Source organism: Notamacropus eugenii, chromosome 4 (genome assembly GCF_028372415.1).
Source record: "Notamacropus eugenii isolate mMacEug1 chromosome 4, mMacEug1.pri_v2, whole genome shotgun sequence".
Lineage (NCBI taxonomy): Eukaryota > Metazoa > Chordata > Mammalia > Diprotodontia > Macropodidae > Notamacropus > Notamacropus eugenii.
This window is the reverse complement of record NC_092875.1, coordinates 321066199-321080280: the sequence shown is the minus strand read 5'-3', so window position 1 is coordinate 321080280 and position 14082 is coordinate 321066199. Positions and strand designations below refer to the sequence as shown.

Here is a 14082-nt window from a genome sequence, read left to right as displayed (position 1 = left end):
GGTCACCTTCTGGCAGTAGAGCAAAATCAGTGATTTCCTATAAATTTCCTACTATTTTCCTCTTCCTAAAAATTGACTCTGTGTGTCCCCAACTGTCTTCCTCTGTCCACAGATGGATAAGTCCAACTCTTTTCCTCATCTGACCTCTAAGTGTCTGGCTTTTGACTTCTTCATTACACAGACTGATTTATATTAATTCAACTTTCTTAAGAAATGGTAATTATGTTTGTTGATGTCTGGGTTTTTTTTTTTGGCACCAACAGTATGTTTAAATAGGTTGGGTTAAAACTGTTTTTATTAAAAATGACATTTTCTCATTTTAAAAAGTTTATATGAATGGATATTATAAAGGCAAGGAAAAATAAGTCATTTTTCATATCCAGGAACTAATATTATATCTTACTTTTACAAGCACATTGTAAGTAGAATATAAGATTTGAGGTCAATAAGGATGAGATTCAAATCCTGACTTTGACACTTGCTGTCAGAATGTGGGCAAGTCACTTCTAAAAGCCTCTAGAAGCTCCAGTTAGCCCATCTCTAAATTATTTTTATTGTTCAGTTGTTTCAGTCATATTAGATTCTTTGTAATCCCCTTTTGGGCTTTCTTGGCAAAGAGAATAGCTTGCCCTTTCTTTTTCCAGCTCATTTTACAGATGAAGAAACTGAGGCAAATAGGGTTAACTGACTTCACCAGGATCACATAGCTAGTAAATATCTGAGGCTGGATTCCAGTTCAGGTTTTCCTGACTCTAGACTTAGCACTCTACTTACTATGCCACCAAGCTGTAAAATAATATCTATAATAGCTATGTGCCTAAACACTAATACACACACACACACACACACACACACACACACACACACACACACACACACACACGGTTTAGAAAAGTTTAGGACCTTATGTAAAGTCAGTTGTTATTATAATCCAGCACTGAACAGTTTTCAAAGCACCTTCGTATCCCTTGTCTCATTCAATTTGGTCCCTACAACAGCTTCTTTGTATATTTGTAGAACTAGTGTACTTACAGTTTACAATGTATAGTTTGTACTCTGAGATACTTTCATAATTTAGTAAAGATTATATACCTAAACATTATTACAAACATAAACATAGGAGATGTGTGATAACACCAGAAAAAAAAAAGCTATAAACCTGAAAATATTTCTTTAAAGGAAAAATCTGGTTTTTACTTCTCCCCAGTGGCAGCAAAGAGCTAGATGGGGCAACATTAAGCGGGAGTCAAGCTTTAAGGTATATGGGATTGCAAATTGTATTTCCTTAAAAAAAAATAACAATCACCTTGCTCCAATAGAAGCATTTTATCAGTTGCCTAAGTTGAAGAGAATGTCAGACATTTTCTTTAGTCTGTGTATGCATGGCTGAAGAAAATGAGATGTGGTGAAATAACCTTTTCTCATTACAGAGAAGTGCCTCATTCCTCATTCTTGTCTACTAGATATCTTAAAAGCAATATATTTGGTTATACAATTTTACCTGAAGTTGTACTTCTAAGAATTTCACTGTCTTAATTCTAACTGTATTTGTTCCATTTATGCTCAGCAAATAAAAGTACTAAGTGAGCTTGCAGCTCATTTCATATGCAGGTTTAGCCCAGGGAAAACATATTTTCAGATGAACACTGGTTCTCACTTGGCAGATTAGTCACCAATGAGAACCACCTCATTAGTAATGCTGTGCTTCCCCTTATTGTTCAATTAAATCATAGTAGATTGTCTATTATTTTTTTAATAATTTACATTCCTATAAGAAAACAGGTTCACAAAACCCTTTTCTAATAACAATTCTGTAAGGAAAGTAGTGAAATCATAATTACTACCCTCATTTTACAGATGACACACAAAAATGGATCAAATAGGATAACTTTTATGAAAATCACATATAGCTACCAAATGGAAGAGTTAGAATAATGTATTATGAAGAAATATACAAACACCTAAAAACTACCTAGCAATCTAAAAATTGCAGCTTGGGGTCATGAAAAATCACATGATTGGGGGGGTACTACAGTCAACTATCATTAAATGGATTTGAACATCAGTAAATTATTTAAGACCCTCAGTAAAATTAAGAGGTGGAAATAAAACTAGAATAGACTTTGGATATTATCTAACATTCTTGTAACCTCTGAGGTCATTTTCACTATAAAAATTACGTAGCTGGTAGAAGGCTCTTCAGAGTCTTGAAGCTATAGCTCCACCTTAGCACTGAACCAGTCTGACTCCTTTTATGCCTTACTCCAACTCTAGGAATAAGGATGCTAAAACACTTACAATTCATAAATTCTGGAGGGAGGGGTGGCAAGGAAAGAAATATGCTAGATTTACTGATTTTTCAAAAGTTTCCATTAATTGTGCTTAAGGGACCTTATTTGCTTACTCCTAAAGCTGAACATTATGGAATTTTAATTTTCCTTCAGGAAAAATTTTTGACATAGGTCATCTGTTATACTTTATATTAGTTTTTCTAAAGTTAACTTCTACAATAAAGACTTCTTTCTACTGTATATTTTCTCAAGTAAAAAAGCAAAATCCAATTTGTCAACATTCATCTACTACTTGTAAAAATACTCAGTATTTAACTTCAAAATCTTTAAGGGAAAATGTTATACAGAAACAACAATGGGAAAAAAGTAAAAATTCTTAAGGCACTGAGCTACTCAGATGAAGAACTACGATAGCTAAATTACTGAAGTCTGAGTATCAACAGGTGCATAAAGATTGTTTACCATACTAGTTGTTATGAGCCCATACATCTACAAAATATAAAATGTTCTTTTAAATTTACATATTTATTACAATTGGCTATGATGTTTCAGTCAAGTGAAAATCAAGTTACTCACCACTGGATTGCAGTTATCTCCCTGATGTTACTTTCCTGAGCTCTAAAAGCCAACATTCTATAAAAAACAAAGAAAGGTAAGTTTAGCTCAGCAGTATCAAATCTGAAACTATACTACAAAGCAATAATCATCAAAGCTATTTGATATTCATTAAAAACTAGAGAGGTTATCAGTGGAGCATTTCAGATGTACAACAAACAAAAGCAAACAAAGTGGCATTTGGTTCAATATACACAAAGATCCCAGCTACTAGGACAAGAACTCACTAGAAAGCAGGAAGGATGTATACCATTCACATGATGTGTAGGTTTCAAACAGTTATATAACTTGGATACAAAAGGTCACATCATAAAGATATTAGGAAGAAGTAAAGTAATATGCTTTACAAATATGGATAAATGAAAAGTTCATTAACCAACAGAGGGGAAAAATTCAAAAAGTGAAAATTTATTATATAAAATTAAAAATGTTTTTAGAAACAGTCAATGTAGTTAAAATTAGAAGAGAAAAATTTAACTTGGGGAAAAAATCTTTGCAGAAGTTTCTCTGATAAAGGCCTCACAAAAAGAATGACTGCTAACTCCTAACAGATAAATGGTCAAACGTTATGAATAGGCAGTTGCTAAGGGAAGAAATCAAAACAATCAATAACATTAAGAAAATCACAAGAGAAATACAAATTAAAACTCTTGAAATCCCACTTCACCTTCTTCTTTCCTGACCTCTCTTCAGTCTTTAATACAATCACCACCACCATGTTCTCTTTCACACTCTCTTCTAGGTTTTTGTTTTTATACTTTTTCTTAATTTTATTTTATTTTTTAAATTTATTTATTTGACATTCATTTTAACAAAATTTTGGGTTCCAAATTTTCTCCCCTTTTGTCCCCTCCCCCCCCAAACACCGAGCATTCTAATTGCCCCTATCACCGATCTGCTCCTTCTTCTATCATCCCCCTCTGCCCTTGTCTCCAACTTCTCTTTTGTCCTGTAGGGCCAGATAGCTTTCTATACCCCTTTACCTGTATTTCTTATTTCCTAGTGGTAAGAACATTACAGTTGATCCTAACACTTTGAGTTCCAACTTCTTTAGCTCCCTCCCTCCCCACCCCTTCCCTTTGGAAGGCAAGCAATTCAATATAGGCCAAATCTGTGTAGTTTTGCAAATGACTTCCATAATAGTTGTGTTGTATAAGACTGACTATATTTCCCTCCATCCTATCCTGTCCCCCAGTACTTCTATTCTCTTTTGATCCTGTCCCTCCCCATGAGTGTCGACCTCAAATTGCTCCCTCCTCCCCATGCCCTCCCTTCCATCATCCCCCCCATCCTGCTTATCCCCTTATCCCCCACTTTCCTGTATTGTAAGATAGGTTTTCATACCAAAATGAGCGTGCATTTTATTCCTTCCTTTAGTGGGATGTGATGACAGTAAACTTCATGTTTTTCTCTCACCTCCCCTCTTTATCCCTCCACTAATAAGTCTTTTGCTTGCCTCTTTTATGAGAGATAATTTGCCCCATTCCATTTCTCCCTTTCTCCTCCCAATATATTTCTCTCTCACTGCTTGATTTCATTTTTTTTAAGATATGATCCCATCCTCTTCAATTCACTCTGTGCACTCTGTCTCTACGTGTGTGTGTGTGTGTGTGTGTGTGTGTGCATGTGTGCATGTGTGATCCCACCCAGTACACAGATACTGAAAAGTTTCAAGAGTTACAAATATTGTCTTTCCATGTAGGAATGTAAACAGTTCAACTTTAGTAAGTCCTTTATGACTTCTCTTTGCTGTTCACCTTTTCATGCTTCTCTTCATTCTTGTGTTTGAAAGTCAAATTTTCTTTTCAGCTCTGGTCTTTTCATCAAGAATGCTTGAAAGTCCTCAATTTCATTGAAAGACCATTTTTTCCCCTGAAGTACTATACTCAGTTTTGCTGGGTAGGTGATTCTTGGTTTTAGTCCTAGTTCCTTTGACTTCTGGAATATCCTATTCCATGCCCTTCGATCCCTTAATGTAGAAGCTGCTAGATCTTGTGTTATCCTGATTATATTTCCATAATACTTGAATTGTTTCTTTCTAGCTGCTTGCAATATTTTCTCCTTGACCAGGGAACTCTGGAATTTGGCCACAATGTTCATAGGAGTTTCTCTTTTTGGCTCTCTTTCAGGCGGTGTTCTGTGAATTCCTTGAATATTTATTTTGCCCTCTGGTTCTAGAATCTCAGGGCAGTTTTCCTTGATAATTTCATGAAAGATGATGTCTAGGCTCTTTTTTTGATCATGGCTTTCAGGTAGTCCCATAATGTTTAAATTGTCTCTCCTGGATCTATTGTCCAGGTCAGTTGTTTTTCCAATGAGATATTTCACAGTATCTTCCATTTTTTCATTCTTTTGGTTTTGTTTTGTGATTTCTTGGTTTCTCATAAAGTCATTAGCCTCCATCTGTTCCATTCTAATTTTGAAAGAACTATTTTCTTCAATGAGCTTTTGGACCTCCTTTTCCATTTGGCTAATTCTGCTTTTGAAAGCATTCTTCTCCTCATTGGCTTTTTGCACCTCTTTTGCCAATTGAGTTAGCCTGTTTTTCAAGGTGTTATTTTCTTCAGCATTTTTTTGGGTCTCCTTTAGCAGGGTGCTGACCTGCTGTTCATGCTTTGACTGCATATCTCTCATTTCTCTTCCCAGCTTTTCCTCCACCTCTCTAAGTTGATTTTCAAAATCCTTTTTGAGCTCTTCCATGGCCTGAGCCCACAGAATATTTAGTCTGGATGTTTGGGATACAGAGGCCTTGACTTCTATGTCTTTGCCTGATGGTAAGCATTGTTCTTCCTCATCAGAAGGGAAGGGAGGAGATGCCTGTTCACCAAGAAAGTAACCTTCTATAGTCTTATTTCTTTTCCCTTTTCTGGGCATTTTCCCAGCCAGCGACTTGACCTCTGAATATTCTCTTCATACCCACCTCGCCTCCTGATCCTCCCAGCCAGAGCTTGGGGTCTGAGATTCAAATGCTGCTTCCCAGACTCATGGTTTCCGCAGGGGTGGGGCTGCTATGCAGTGTGAGATTAAGTTCAGGTACTCAGGTCAGGGCAGGGCCACCTCTTGGGCTCAGTTCCCTCAGGGGGTTTATGCAGAGACCTTCAACAATGGGTCCAGGCTCCTGCCTGCTTGGGGAGCCCTGGTCTGCCGCTGCATCAGCTACTGCCTCCCGAGGGGGCCTGAGTTATGGGGGCACCCCACTCCCCTCTCGACCTGCCAAGAAGACCCTCTCACTGACCCCCGTCACCTGTGGGTGGAGGGACCCGCGCGGCCGCTGGAGATCCCGTCCCTGAAGCCCACTCAGATCTGCTCCTCTCCGTGCCGTGGCTGCGGCAGGGCTGGGCTGGGCTCCGCGTCCACAGCATGACGGACCTTTTGCGAGAGGTTTGCAGGTCCCTCTGGAACAGAAATCTCCTTTGCTCCACTGTGCTGTGGCCTCTACTACTCCAGAATTCGCCATGAGTTCCTTTTTACCGATGTTCTATGGGTTGTGGGTTCGGAGCTATGTGTATGTGCGTCTTTCTACTCTGTCATCTTGGCTCCGCCCCCGTCTTCTAGGTTTTTGTGACAATAATTTCTCCTGGTTTACTTCCTACCTGTCTGTTCCATCTCAGTCTTTTTTGCTGGTCATACAAGGTGACCCCTAAGGCTGTCCTGAGCTCCTCTCCCTCTATTTATACTATTTTATTTGATGATCTTATCAGCTCCCCTAGATTCAATTATCATTTCTATGTAGATGATTCTCAGATCTATTTAAACATCTCCTGACCCCCATTACATATCCAACTACAAAATGAACATCTCAAACTACATATCCCCCACAGACATCTTAAACTCAGCATGCCCAAAAACTGAACTTACTATCTTTTCCCCAAAACCATCTTCCTATCTTCCCCATTACAACTGAGGATACCATTATCCTCAACAAGGTTTACAACCTAGATCATCCTTGACAACTGGTCTGTTGGTCAAGTCTGTTGATTCCACTGTTGAAACATCTCTCCCACTTCCTATCTCATCTACTCCAACCCGGTCACCACTCTGGTACAGGCCAACACGTTACACCTGGACCGCTGTACTTATCCCAAGCCTTTCCCCCTCCAGTCTATCTTCCTCTCAGCTAAGAAAGTGATCTTCCCAAAATGCAAGTCCATTCATGTCACACTCCACTCCCTCTTCAATAAACTCTGGTGGATCCCTATTACATGCAGGATCAAATATAAACTTTTCATTTGGCTTTTAAAGCCCCTTATAACCTGGATCCTTCCTATCTTTTCTGTACCTTATTACCCCATGTTCTTTGTGATCCAATGATGTTGGCTTCCTTGCTATTTACACTAGACATTTCATTTCCAGACTCCATTTCACTGGCTGTCCCCCACACCTAGAATGCTCTCCCTCCCTCATCTCTAACTCCTGGCTTCCCTTGATTCCTTCAAGTCCTATATAAAATCCAATCTTCTGCAAAAAGGCTTTCTTAGTCCCACCTAATGTTAGTTCCTTCCCACTAAGATCATCTCCAATTTACTCAAACATATTTTGGTGGTGAATAGTTGTCTGCCCCCATTTTTCTGTGAGCTCCTTGAGTGCAGAAGATTTTTTGTTTTGTGTTTTTCCTTTCTTTGTATCCCCAGCACTTAGCACAGTGACTGGGATACAGTAAGCACTAAATAAATGCTTGTTTATTAAACTGGCAAAGATGACAAAGAAAATTAAAAATTCTGGAAGGATTATGGGAAAACAGGTACACTGATACACTATTGGTTAACTTATGAAAATGATAATGTCATTCTGAAAAGCAATTCAGAATTAGGCCAGAAAGTCTCTAGACCAGAACTGCACAATATGCAGCCCACCAAAGGATTTTTGGTGGCCTGCAAAAAATGTAGAGGATGTAAATACATGCCTGTACAACATACCAGCAACAAGCCGCTATGACAGGCCACAAGTGGCCCTGGATCATATGATGTAAAGGCTTGCTCTAAACAGTACTCTTTGACCAAGTGATATCACTATATGGCCTGTACCTCAAAGAGAACAAAGGCCCCATCAAAGATCTACCCATATATTAAAAAAATACTTAGAGTAGTTCTTTTTGTAGTGACAAAGAACTGAAAAAAAAGGGAATGCCAATTAATTGAGGAATGGCTGAATATATTATAATATATGAATTAATGGAAATTTTGATAGACTTAAGGGTTTTCACCAATGAAATCCCCAATTATGATTCCAAAGGATGGCTGATAATGTGTTACCTACCTCCTTACAGACATGGGATGGATTCAAGAAGGAAAACAAAAAGGTAATAATGAACCACTGTAATTAGTAGGGAAGTAACATGGTCAGACCTGAGCTTTAGGAATGTCACCTTGGCATCAGAATGAAGAAGAATATGGAGAAGCAAAACCAATTAGGTGGCTACTACAATAGTTTAGGTGAGAGGTGATGAGACTGTAAACTACACTAGGTGAGTAGTGAGACAGATGTGATGCATGTTGTTCAGGCAAGATTACCAAGATTGGTGACTGAATGGTGACATGGATTGAAAGTGAATAAAAAGTCAAAGATGGTTCTAAGGCTGTGAATACCTTGGTATCCAGAAGGATGGTGCTACTTATCCTCCAGAGAATCAGTGAAGTCTCAGAAAAGGGAGACTTTGTGGGGTGAGGGGTGTTAAAAAAATTAATTGTTAGCATATAAAATATTAATGTATAGTCCAACATAAATGTCAAGTATACAAAAAAGCCAGTCATGGTAGCATATGCATGTTAACCCCTAATAAAAAGGGATGCTAAGGCTGGTAGATGGACATGAATGAAGGAGTTCTGCACTACAGTGAATTGAGACAACTGGGGGCACCACCACAAAGTCCAGAACCAATATGGTTAGCGTCTTGTGAGCAGGAGACACCAGTCTGCATAAGGAAGGATGGCCCAGCCCAGGTTGGAAACCAAGTAGGTCAAATGCAGATGATTAAATTAGGCATTGAGAAGCCTAGGTGAGCTAGGGAGACCTATTCTCAAAAAAACCCCAAAATACCAAGAGTATTTATTCCTTTCTCTGTCTCTCTGTCTCTGTCTCTCTCACAAACACACACACACATACACACACACCAGTAAATAATTTTTAAAAGCAGGAATGCATACAGCATAGAATTACAGACTTACAGAATGTAAACACTATAAAGTAGTAATTATTAAAATATTTGGCACCGTTTGAAAATAGAAAAATGTGTTCAATAAAACAAACTCATACACAAAATACAGTAGTTAAAAACAGGGATAAGACAATCAAAGAAATTAAAAACAGGGATAACGTCTACTACAGTAAAGATTCCTTATTCAACAAAAGACAATCAAAGAAATTTAAAACAGGGATAATGTCTACTACAGTAAAGATTCCTTATTCAACAAAAGACAATCAAAGGGCTTCTTAAGGTTGTTTGTGTCACAGACTCAGCCTGGAATAATGTTTTTAAATGCATAGTTATCAGTACATTTTTTTTTCTTTTCACTTTGCTTTATTTATTTTCAATGTTACACAATCACTTCCATATATCTTAGATTTTTTTCCCCTCCCTCTCCCTTCTTTCTCACTCCCTCCCTAAGGATGGCATACAATTTTATATAGGTTCTACACATACATTCCTATTAAATACATTTTCACCTTAGTCATGTTGCATAAAAGAATTAAAATGAATGGGAAAAATCATAAAACAAAACATAATACAAAAGAAAATGATCTGCTTCATTCTGTGATCAAATTCCATAGTTCTTTCTCTGAATGTATAAGGCATTTTGCCTCAAGAATCTATTGGGAATTTTTTAAGTCCTTGCATTGCAATGAAGTACTAAGTCTACCAAAAAAATTCCTTGCACACTGTGGTTGTTGCTGTGTACAAAGTACTCCTGATTCTGCTCATTTCACTCAGCATCGGTTCATATAAGTCTTTCTAGGCTCAAATTCTCTCAAATCTTCCTGTTCATCATTTCTTATAGCACAATAGTATTCCATTACATTCATATACCACAACTTGTTCAATCATTCCTCAATTGATGGGCATCCCCTTGATTTCTAGTTTTTGGCCACCACAAAGAGAGCTGCTATAAATATTTTCGTGCATGTAGGACCCTTTCCCATTTTTATGATCTCTTGGGGGTACAGTCCTAGAAGCACTATTTTTGGGTCAAAGGGTATGCACATTTTTGTAGGCCTTTGGACATAGTTCCAAATTGCTCTCCAGAATGGTTGGATCAGCTCATAGCTCCACCAACAATGTTCCAACTTGCCCCCATCTTCTCCAACATTTATCATCTTCCTGTTTTGTCATATTAGCCAATCTGATAGGTGTGATGTGGTACCTCAGAGTTGTTTTGATTTGTATCTCTCTAATCAATAGAGATTTGGAGCATTTTTTCATATGACTATAGATAACTTTAATTTCTTCCTCTGAAAAGTGCCTGTCCATATCCTTTGATCATTTATCAATTGAGTAATGACTTGTATTCTTGTACATTTGACTTAGTTCTCTATATATTTTAGAAATGAGGCCTTTATCACAGGCACAAGTTGGAAGAATTCTTTCCCAGTTTTCTGCTTCCCTCCTAATCTTGGTTGCATTGGGTTTGTGCAAAAACTTTTCAATTTAATGTAATCAAAATTATCCATTTTGCACTTCATAATGCTTTCTATCTCTTGTTTAGTCAAAAATTTCTCCATTCTCCATAAATCTGATAAATACACTATTCCTTGTTCCACTACTTTGTTTATAATATCAATCTTTATACCTGGATCATGTACCCATTTGGATTTTATTCTTGTGTATAGTCAGCATATATTTTTTAAATATGTGGATGCTAAGTTAAGAACTCTTGCTTAGGTCAACAATTTACACCATATGGCATAATAAGCTCCAAAGATATGTGATAAATACTAAAAAACAATATAAAAATTGGAGGAAATTAGAAGGAGAGAGCTTTCTCAAATATGGCTAGTGAAACAAATAGGTAGCATGTATATATAAGACTTTAAAGTTTCCAAAGTGCTTTCCAAACATTATCTCATTTGATTCAAGACAACCCTGTGAGGTTGATGCTATTATCCCCATTTTGTAAATGAGAAAAACTGGGATCAAAAAACTAGGCCAAGATCATACAGCTATAGTCACCTCATGACTAGAAAATTTGCAACACTCTTCTTAGTTAAGTCTACTTCATTCCAGTCTGTCCTGCCAAAAATAATCATCCTTTCAATTAAACTCCAGTGATTCTCTATCACTTTCAGTATCAAATATAAAATCCTCTATTTTGTACATAGAGCTCTTCATAACCTGGCCCCCTCCTACTATTCCAGTCTTCTCACACTTTACTTCCCCTATCAATGTATTCTGCAATCTATTGATGGGGCCCCCCTGAAGTTCCTTGAACAAAACACTCCATAATTCCAGATTCCATACATTTTCAGTGCCTGTCTCCCATGCCTCAAATGTTTGGCATTCTCATTTCCCAACATCCCTAGCTTCTTCAAATCTTAGCAAAAATGATTTTTGACTCAACAATATTGCCATATTTTAGTTGAAGAGAAATATTTTAGCAATGCAATAACCAGTGTAGCAAAGAAATAGACAAATCTATTCTCAAAAATGAGTCACATACTACCCTTCACAAATTCTATAGTTCAGCCACTGGCCTTCTCCTTCTCTCTGTTTCATACACAGTACAACACTCAATCTCTCATCTTCATGTCTTTGCTTTATAACTCTTCCTCATTTTTTATCTTGTAGAATCCCTAACTTTTTTCAAAATTTAACTGAAATACAGTGTCCGACTTAATGCCTTTCCTGATAACCCCCAAAATGCTAGTGATCTCTCTTACTTTCTTGTTTTTATTTTGAACTTATTTCATATAATTTGCTCAATAATTAAATACGTACATTTCTTCCTTGACAGAATTTAAGCTCCATGAGAACACTGATTGCTGTACATTTTGTCTTTATATTTCTAGAAGGCGGTGTAATACTTGGCAAAAGGTAAACACATAAGAACTGCTTGCTGATTGAGACATCCACAGCATCATAATAAAGTCACCAGAATACAGAATGACTGCAATCAAATAGGTCAACAGATTTTAATCTTTAGTTACCTTAGATGGAATATTGTCTTCTTAAGCCATAAATTGTAAATTCCTCCTTCACAAGTCCAAGACTGTTGAGCTAATAGAGGTAAAACTGTATTGCAATGAATATTATTACCCCTACATAGTCAGTATATTTCCAGGTATCACTAAAAGTTTCAAGGTTCTCTTGATCTGATTATAAAAATGGTTTTGTATAATGAATAATCTTACATAGCAAATAATTTCTTTTGATCTTAACTCCTGAACAGTCATATTCTCTAACAAACATAAATGATAAAGGTTATTTTTATTACAGGTTAGAAAAAAAGAAGAAATCTAGATTTTTGTGGATGTAATAATATACAACGATTCTGCCACAAAATTTTCCTAACTCTACTTGACAATTATCATTTAATAAGAATCAGGAAAAAACAAACTCACATATACAGAAAAATACAAAAAAGAGAATCAGGAAATTTTTAAAAAGTGCTTTGTATATAATCCTTTTCACTTCCAAGCACTGAGTTCAGCAGTTACTAACCTGCATTTCCAAAATGAAAGGGGGAATAAATGAAATAAACAATCAGAAAAGCATTTATTAAGCCCTTAATTTGTGCCACGCATTGTGTTAAGAGGTAAGAATATAAACAGAAAACTGAAACAATCTTTTTTCTCAAGGAGATCCCATTTTAATTAGGGGAAAGTACATAAAAAGTAGACTTCAGCTTCAGGGCAGAAAAAAAAAGGACAGATGGTCTTTGGAGTGCCATGAAAGGGCAAAGAGAAAGGCCCAGGAAAACTTGTCAGCTCACATGACAATGAACCATCTAGGGAAGGAAGAGAAATAATGAGGGTATAGCAAATAAAGGGAGACAGATGATAAGGCCCAGTGATCCTCTCTCTTACCCAGAAAGAGATGATAACTCCCTGCCCATTCAAGTGACATGTGTATTTATGTTCAACCCAAAGAGGACGGAGGGAGGATAAAGGGATCCAATCCAATACGCAATAGGAAGGGGAAGGAAGGGGCCCATAGGATGAAATGAAAGGGTCCTTAAAGATCATCTGAACAAATTTTCCCAGGAAAATAATTATCTAAATGGTAAACCGCACAAGCCAATACGAAAAAATCTTTAATACCTGAATCCTTGAAATATTTTACACAATTGTAACAAAAATTACCAAAGTTATAATATTAATTAAAAATAACAAGCTAAAATACATTATAAAAATAATAATACAGAAATAAACAATACTTATAAAAAAATTAGAAAAATAAATTAAAAATTAATGGATGACTTTAAGAATCACTTGCATGTTATAAGATAAACAGGTTTAACTAGCTAGAATAGGAAGGCTAGGAACCTTAAAGATGTCTGAAATGGTGCTTCTGGAGAATTTCCCTGGGCTTACTACTAAACCCTATGGCTAGTTGTTTGTTTTTTTACCAATGGCTAATTTTAGTTTAAGTCTTATGGCTTTCCTTTTCCTCCTGATTCAGGTGAACAGTGTCATGGCTGAGTCAGATTATGAGTCAAAAAGCCAGAGATTCAAAACCTGACTCAAATCTATTAACCTCTCTATGAGAACAAATTTCCTCAACTTATTGGCAGGATTGAATGAGATGGAAGTTAGTAAAATATGGAAAGCACCTCATGATGATAGATTAATATAGGCTATGAATCTGTTTCTTAGCCACGACTGGCTCACAAATACCAGGGGGAAGTCATAATAGGAATACAGATTTTTCTGAATTAACCAGGAAGAGCTGAGAGTGGAAGGAAGGATAGATACAAAGAACTAAGAAAAAGAGATGGAATTAAGCGATATGGATGGTGAGAGAAAAGTGTGTCAAATAGTTCACTGCTCTGGCCACAAGATGGGTCTATACAAGAACAACTGGGCTTTTAATTTTGACAGTTTTTAGGAGGGGTTTGAGAGACAATGAAAAATTTGGGTACAAGGGAAAATCAGCCTTGTAATAGGTAAAACACATTCACAGGTAAACTCTTCATAATTTTAAGTGCCCATATTTATTTTCACTTTGCTAATTTCCAGACAAATT

General features: G+C 36.7%; 1 protein-coding gene across 7 annotated transcripts in view; it reads right to left on the bottom strand.

Annotated features, from left to right (window-relative positions):
- Positions 1 to 14082, bottom strand: part of ERBIN (erbb2 interacting protein) — a 179477-nt gene that overhangs the window by 97447 nt on the left and 67948 nt on the right. For all 7 annotated transcript variants that reach the window (XM_072605104.1, XM_072605107.1, XM_072605105.1 and 4 more), the window contains exon 3: positions 2868 to 2924. The gene's annotated coding sequence lies outside the window, so the exon portion shown is untranslated. The remainder of the gene's footprint in view (positions 1 to 2867; positions 2925 to 14082) is intronic.